This window comes from Tupaia chinensis, unplaced genomic scaffold (genome assembly GCF_000334495.1).
Source record: "Tupaia chinensis unplaced genomic scaffold, TupChi_1.0 Scaffold000295_1, whole genome shotgun sequence".
NCBI lineage: Eukaryota > Metazoa > Chordata > Mammalia > Scandentia > Tupaiidae > Tupaia > Tupaia belangeri.
The window spans coordinates 272,651-280,967 of NW_006159783.1; the positions used below are offsets into that span (position 1 = coordinate 272,651).

The window sequence follows — 8,317 nt, forward strand, 5'->3', positions numbered from 1 at the left end:
TTTGAGGGATTCTAGTGGCCAATCAGAGCAAGGTTTCAAAGGTCAGGTTTTTGGAAGGGAACCAATCATGGTAATTGGTTGCTCTCTGAGAAACCTCGGCAGACTCGCTGGTGCGCAGCCTCCCACATATCTATACCTTTACTTGCCCATGACATTGGCCCTCTATATCATTATTTTATAAGCTTCACCTATTTAGATAGATTTATTCATTTATCTCAAAATTTCTTTGTTAGTGCCTGTCTGTGGCTTGACTGTTAAAGCAGCTGGATCAGGGATCAGCAGTCAGTGTAATGGCTATGTCACTGAATTCCCATGTAGCTGACCATGGTTCAAGTCCCAGACCCGGTTGGCTTAACTCACGTCAGGCGCATGTGCATATATGCCCAAGATCCTGAGAGGAGAATGGAGGAGAAGGGATTGCAGCATGACCATCCCCCCGGGGGGGTGTGTGATTTCTCACTTTCTATCTCTCTGTCTCTGTGTATTTCTGGCAAGCACATGTGCCTTATAGCAAAAGAAAAAAAACCCTCCAAAAAAAAAAAAAAAAAAAAAAAAGCTGGATCACACTTGGTTGACTGTGTAGTTCAAGTCCAGACCCAGTGGGTGGAAAGACATACTGAACGTGTGTGTGTGTGTGTGTGTGCCTGCCCAAAATCCTGAAAGGAGAAAGAAAGGGAAAAGGCATTGGGCTTGACCATTCCCCAAGGAGAGATTCTTTCTCTCCCTTTCTCCTTCTGTCACACTTTCTCTGGCAAGCACATGTACCCATTGGCAAATTTAAAAGAGAAAAAAAAAACACACACAAGAAAATCTTTGTTTAGAACTTAGACATATATCTGGTAAGGGGTTAATATTTAAAAAGTATAAGGAACTCCTACAGGTTCATAGCAAAACAGAAAAAGAAATATTCTAACATAAGCTAAAAAATTAGGACCAGCAGTTAGCGTAATGGCCATGTCACTGGACTCCCACGTAGTCGACCGCAGTTCGAGTCCCGCACCTGGTGGTTTAAATTCACGCTGGGGGAGTGAAAGTGCCCAAGATCCTGAGAGGAGAATGGAGGAGAAGGGATTGTGGTGTGGCCATCCCCCCTGGGGGTGATTTCTTGCCTTCTGTCTCTCTGTCTCTCCCTGTCTGTCTGGGGAGCACACACGCCCTATAGCAAAAACCTCTCCAAAAACAAACAAAAAAAAAAGAAAGAAAATTAAACACAGTGGGTCAGCAAATAATGTTGTGGTTAAGACTCTGAACTTCCACATGACTGAATATGGTTTGAATCCCTTACTTTAACAGCTTGGAAATCAGGCAGGTATGAGTGCATTCATGCCCAAAATCCCAGGAGGAGAATGGAAAAAAAGGGATTGCTGTGTGGCCATCACTCTCAGGGGGGCAAGGGAGGTCACTTCTTGCGCTCTCTCTCTCTCTCTCTCTGACTCTCTCTAGTGGAAGCACATGGCCTATGGCAAAAACCTTAAAACAACAGAAAAAGAAAAGAGAAAGAAAAAGGAAAAGAAAAAGGAAAAAGAAACATTTTTATTTAATGAAAAATGCAAATATTAAAAGGTGTATGGATAGATGTTCATCACTAATCATCAGAGAAATGAAAATCCAAAATATTTTACATCCAAAGCCAAAGCACTGGTATTCATTCAAAAAAATAGGATTAAAAGGGCAAGTGGTTAGTATAGCCATAGCATGACTAGATCTACATGGGAAAGATCCTAGGTTTAGGTCCTGGAACCTCACCAAGCATACCAGGCACACTCATGTATTTCCATGATGTGGGCTGGCTGAGACTCGGGGTGTATCATGATGTGAAAACTCTGTTTCAGGTACCTGTCCCTTCTCATGTGTGTGTGTGTGTGTGTGTATGTGTGTGTGTGTTCTTTCTTATGAAATAAATAAATTAATATACTTTCAAAAGTAAAAGAATAGGTACAAAAGGTGGTGTGGAGTTTAAGAAAAATGATTCGACAGGATTGACTATGGAGTTCGAGTCCTGGACCTGACTGATTGAAAATCACATGAGGTAGTGCTTGAGTATATGAAGCCAAGAACCCTAGAGGAGAAAGGATTATGACATGGTCATTCCTCCAGTCAGGGAAAAGAGAATGAGTTCTCTCTTTACCTCTCTCTCGATCTGTCTCTGTCTCTGTCTGGCCAGTGCATGCACCTTACAGCAAAAATAAAATTAATAAAAAATTAACATAACAAAATAGCAGCATGTAGTTTCTTATTGCAGAACTATTTGCTTGGTTGTTACAAAGTCAATTATTTTGTTGCCATTTTGAACCAGAAGGTAATTAAAACATAGTCCCCATGGTATGTCTCCTGTTGTTTTCATCAACATTTGAACAGGTATATATAAACAATCATAATTAGCCATATTCAGTGTGCCTAAACCTTCTTTTGCTGTTTCACAGGTAATAGAAAATTTCAATAACTTGAAAAATATTTTAGAATTTAGAACCTAAAATGTCAATATGTTGCTATTTTTTGTTTGTTTTTTATACAGAATTTTAGCTGCTAAACACTGTAACACTTTCCTTTTGCATGTGGGTAATGAGTGCATTCCTCTACATATGATTTTTCAGTGATCTGTATAAAAATTAAAACTGACACTGGAAAACAAGAAAATAGAAAGCATTGAAATATTTTTGTAGAGCTAAGAGTGTTTCCAATGGAGTGTATGTTTTCATTTTTCTGATAGATGAAGACAGTTATGATTAGTAAGACTAATCATAAATTTCAGTAGAACTATCTAGGACCTTATATTTTGATATAATAGGAAAAGCAATCAATTATTTATTTAAATGTATCTTCTGCCAATGAAATCTAGTAGTCAACTAGATTACAACTTACTTTATACAGTTCATCTAGTTTTAATAGTTTTGAAATACCCAAATGAATAAAGAATCATATTTTGCTTTATTTCCAAGGGATTGGATATGGAGTTCAGGTGAATAGCAAAGTTATGGTATGAAAGTTCATGAAAAACAATAAAACTTCACCCAGTATGGGAAAGACCTGACATTCAATATTGGTTTTGGAAATTATTAGCTATGAAAGTTTCTATAACGATGAAATTAATATACTCGAGTCCATTCCTGTAGAAAGTGCTGAATTAAATGGCTGCAATTTCTCTTCATTTTTCCAAACTTCATGTTTCATCATTAAGAACAAAATATTAGACGTTTTCAACTTTCTATTAATATTTACTTTCAAAGAATTAGATTTACATTCATTTTTTAAAAGAGGTTTTCACTGCAGGACGTGTGTGCTCGCCAGAAAGACAGAGACAGAGAAACAGAAAGTACGAAATCACCCCCCACCCCTCGCAGTGAGGATGTCCGCACCACAATCCCTTCTCCTCTATTTCCCTCGCAATCCTTTCGCCTCTATTTTCCTCTCGGGATTCTGGGCATGCAAACACTTGCGCCTGGCGTGAGTTTAAGCCACTGGGTCTGGAATTCGAACCACGGCCGCCTACATGGGAGTGCAGCGACATAGCCATTATTCCAACTACTGGTCCCGAGATTTAGATTAATTTTAAGAGCTGGTATTTTATTGTAAATCTTTAGGATCATCATCATTTTCTGCTTAGAACTCTGAATATTTCAGGTACTAGTGTTGATTTAGCTCTACTCAAAATAATTTTTCTTTGGGTATCTGGTAGAAATACTTGTGTCAAGAGAAATTTAGCTATAGTACCTTATTTGCCTAAGGAGACTAATGAAGCAAATGGAATTGTCGTACTATGCATGGCTATTCTTGGTATCTAATGAACACATAAGTCACAAAACTTCTTTATTCTCTAAAGAATAATTCAGAAACTGAGACTGTGTATAGATAAAACAAATCACACTAAAAATAATTTTCATTAGATTTAATCCTGTTAAAATAGTCCGTTGGTCAAACAGAATTCTACACATTTTAAAATTATAGTTGTTTAAAGAATCAATTTCATTAACATAATTTGTCTTTCAATGTTTACACCAGTCTTATAAAATGAATATTAGCATTACTGATCTACAGCTCTGTAGATTATAGTATATCATGGCACACAATACCAGAATCATTTAGAATTCTGTCATTCTATTTCAATGCTTTGTCACCTCATTTTTGCATGTAGAATAAGTTTTCCCTATTTCTGTTATGTTTTAATGTTATTTATCGACAATATCAAAGGAGTCACTAGAATACTGTGACAAACTGACTAGTTGGTCAGATGGTTTTAGCATTGGTATAAGGTCAGTCAGTGCATGAATATCCTCCATATGATATGATTATGCCATGAATGTAACATATATAGTTCATGTTTCATTGAGCCATAGTTATGTCCATTCTTCTTGTAGTAACATGAATTGTATTTTTTTCAAATTCTTCAAGTTTTTTCCATGAGATTTGAACATAAAGAACATCACTGAAGTTACCATGTTTATAATGAAGGGCTTCACAGAAGATCCTGATTTGCAGAAGAGTCTCTTCTTCCTGTTCTTAGTAATCTACCTCTTTACTCTTGTGAGGAATGTATGGGTCACTGCTGATTCCAGGCTCCGCAACCCCACGTACTACTCTCTGAGTGTGCTGTCTTCTGTGGATGCCTGTACTCTTCAGTTATTACTCTCAACATGTTAGTAGATCTTATGTCAGAGATTAAACTAATTTCATTCTATGGCTGTGCAGCACAGATGTTTCTCACTATTACTTCTGAGACCATGGAATGCTTTTTCTTGGCTGCCATGGCCTATGCCCTCTATGTGGCTATCTACAACCCTCTCCTGTACTCAGTGAGCATGTCTCCTGGGGGTCTCTGTGCCGCTCATCATTGCTTCCTATGTTACAGGTATTTTACATGCTACTATTCACACAGGGGCCACTTTCAGACTGTTCTTGTGTGCGTCTAATGAAATCAGACATTTCTTTTGTGACATCCCTCTTCTTCTTGCTATCTCCTGTTCTGACACTCACATAAACCAGCTTCTACTCTTCTACTTTGCTGGTTCTATTGAGATAGTCACTGTCCTGATTGTCCTGATCTCCTATGATTTCATTCTGTTGGCCATTTTAAGGATGCACTCTGCTGAAGGGAGGCGAAAAGTCTTCTCCACATGTGGTTCTCATATAGCTGGGGTGTCCCTTTTTCATGGAACTGTGTTCTTCATGTATGCGAGACCAAGTTCCAGCTACACTTTGGAGCATGACATGATAGTGTCAATATTTTACACCATTGTGATTCCCATGCTGAATCCTATCATCTACAGTTTGGTTTTTCAATAAAATGTACTTTTCACTCTAAAGTCGAACTGAAAAGGACTGAGAGTAATATTCTGTCCCTAATTATCAACAAGATGTAATGAGAATGTTTACTTTGATTACTTTAATTCTGTTCTTAAATATTTCAAAATAAAATTATAGTCGGTCTTTCCAAACTGTTTTACTTGCAGAAAAAATGTAGTATTGTTTATTAGTTTTTTATTATGTTCATATTGATATATGTATATACACATTGTAGATAGATAGATAGATGTAGTTACACATTTATAAACACAGATGTTGATTCTAATTGACATATATGAAAGTTAAACCAATTGGAATATATTCATGTCATCTCTATTTTAAAATGCTGTGCATTGTGTTCTTCTGTCTCTATATAACTCCAAATGGAAGCTATCATATTTCTAAATACAAAATAAAAGAAAATGTAATGCTACTGAAATATGTCATTACTATGTTTTTACTTATACAGGGTATAGAAGAGTTTTTACAATGTGTTTACATTTCATTTTCAAAATATATACTTAAAAATGTTTTGGAGGATTACATCTCAATATAACAATGGTGATTATTTGTGGATGTGAAATTATGGAACATCTTTTCTCTTTGGTCTTTATTTTCTTAATTTTCACTAACAACCTTTTTTATTTTATCATCAAAAATGTCATTAAAAATGAAACACTAAAATTTAAAATTTAATTTTACAATTGCATCTCACTAGATTGATCACAGACCACTTAATTCAGAGAAAAAACACTCACATAAGTTAAGACAGTTTTTTGTAGAGTCACAGGTATTGTCTCCAGTTTACAGCAATCTGATCCACACTTAGGTCCATGCATTTTTAACAATATAATCACAGCTGTTTTTTAACTACCACAGTTAGTGTGTTCAGTTTCCTAGGTATCATTAACTCGGCTAATTTTGAAAAAGTGTATTTTTTCCTTTTCTACTGTATTATTTAGAGTATGAGCATACTTTTTTTCTTTATCTTTTTTTTTTTTTAAACTAGAGGGCATATACACTTCCTAGAGTGAGAGAGAAAGATAAAAGAAAGTGAGAAAGCACCCTCCATGGGGAATCATCACTGCACAATCACTTCTCAATTTCTCCCTCCTTTGAGGAATGTACACACAAATGCCTGACATGTTTCTCAGACTGCCAAATCTGATACTTGAATCATTGCCATGTGGGATTGAGTCCCTTAGCCACTAGGTCATGGGCTGGCCCAAAATCCATTCTTAATTCCTCACAGAATGTTGAGACTAGACATTGGCATTTATCAGTGCAATCTTAAACTCAAGAAAAAGAATAATAAAGAACAATTCAAGGAGTTTAAGATACAGCTGGCTGGCAGATTTGGCTCTTCTAAGAACTATGCCACAGCTATCTTTTAGTAGTCTGTATCAGAGTTTTCCTCCACAGCTTCATGTTTTAAAATTTGATCTTTGTGGGCAGAGATTGGATGTCCCCTAAAATGCACATGTGGAACTTTGGACTGAACACTTGAACACATATTCTCTTAAGTATTTCCTTCTGCTACTCTGTGATGTGTTTGGACTTTGTAGCTACCAGAACTGTGAGTCAAAATAAACCTGTATTCTCTTAAATTCACTCAGTCTCAGTTATTTCTGTTAGTAATGCAATAATGAACCAAAACACCATCTTTATGAAATTCCCTGGCCCCTACTACATTTTTTAATCTGTTTTCCTTTGACCTCTCCACTCAGTGATCTTACAGATGCCAGCATTCTTTACTTCCCAGACACACACACCTACACACACACACACACACACGCGCAAAAAAATAACAGCCAAGAAAAGGGTTTCTACTATGCTCATGTTTAGTCCAGCTTCCACTACACCTCATTTTCATTGCAAATAAATGTCTTCTTCAATGATAAACTTAAGTGGTAGTGCTTTCTCTTCCTTCTTTTATTTGATTTACTGCTTAATTATTTTGTGAATGCATTTTTTTCTCAGGTACTCCCTGAATTTATTAATTATGGCAGAATAATATCCTTAGAACATGAAGTACAACCAAAAGATATTGTCCTAAAATGGGATTAATACATTTAAACAACACCTCAACAGTGCAAATACAGAACATGTTTTAACACAGTAGATTCCTACATAAAAGATCTGAATTTGCTTTCTCTTGTCTGGCTGGTTCTCTCTTCTGATATCACATTGACTCCTTCCTCCAAATATCATTTTCATTGATAATGACAAGCTATGTCATTGACACCCATTATCTGTATATCCAAACCATGCAAGAAAGCACTTCACTTGTGTATGTGTGTATTTATATTTATATGGATCCTATGTTGCTGGACTCCCACGTAGTCGACCATGGTTCACATCCCGGACCCAGTGGCTTAAAACTCACGCCGGGCACGTGTGCGTGTGTGCACAAGATCCCAAGAGGAGAATGGAGGAGAAGGGATTGCGGCATGACCATTCCCCCTGGGGGTGATTTCTCGCTTTCTGTCTCTATGTCTCTCTCTGTCTGTCTGGAGAGCTCACATGCCCTGAAGCAAAAACCTCTTCAAAAAAAAAAGAAAAGTTTAAAAAGAAAAAAAAAGAAAAAAAAATGGCTACCTTTTTTTTAATTCTTTTTTTTATTTTAAATTTATTCATTTTCTACATTAATTCACTATACACCATCACAACACACAAATGGATTTTCCATCCAAAATACACTGTGCATTGGCTCAATCAAGCACATCAACATACATGTTCTCAGCAAATAATTTTCCAATTCTTATGTCCTGCATACCTTGCCTTTTGTTTTGCCATCCTTGATTCCCCATCCCCCACCCTCTGCTATGTCCCATCCTACTTCCCCATTGTCCCTGGCATCCACGGCTGCCCTCCATGCCCTCCCTCCCCATTCAATTGTTCTGCCAATGAACTTAATTAGTCCAAATATATCCAATAGCTAGCACAGCTGACACATACCTATACATGAACCCAAGTCTGACTTTAGGCATAAACCCCAGTGAGTAGAATGAACATACTATAAAGTAGTACCCAGCTG

General features: G+C 36.8%; 1 pseudogene; it reads left to right on the plus strand.

Moving 5' to 3' along the window:
* Nucleotides 1–4,293: 4,293 nt before the first annotated feature.
* Nucleotides 4,294–8,317, plus strand: part of LOC102502519 (olfactory receptor 1086-like) — a 26,977-nt pseudogene continuing 22,953 nt past the window's right edge.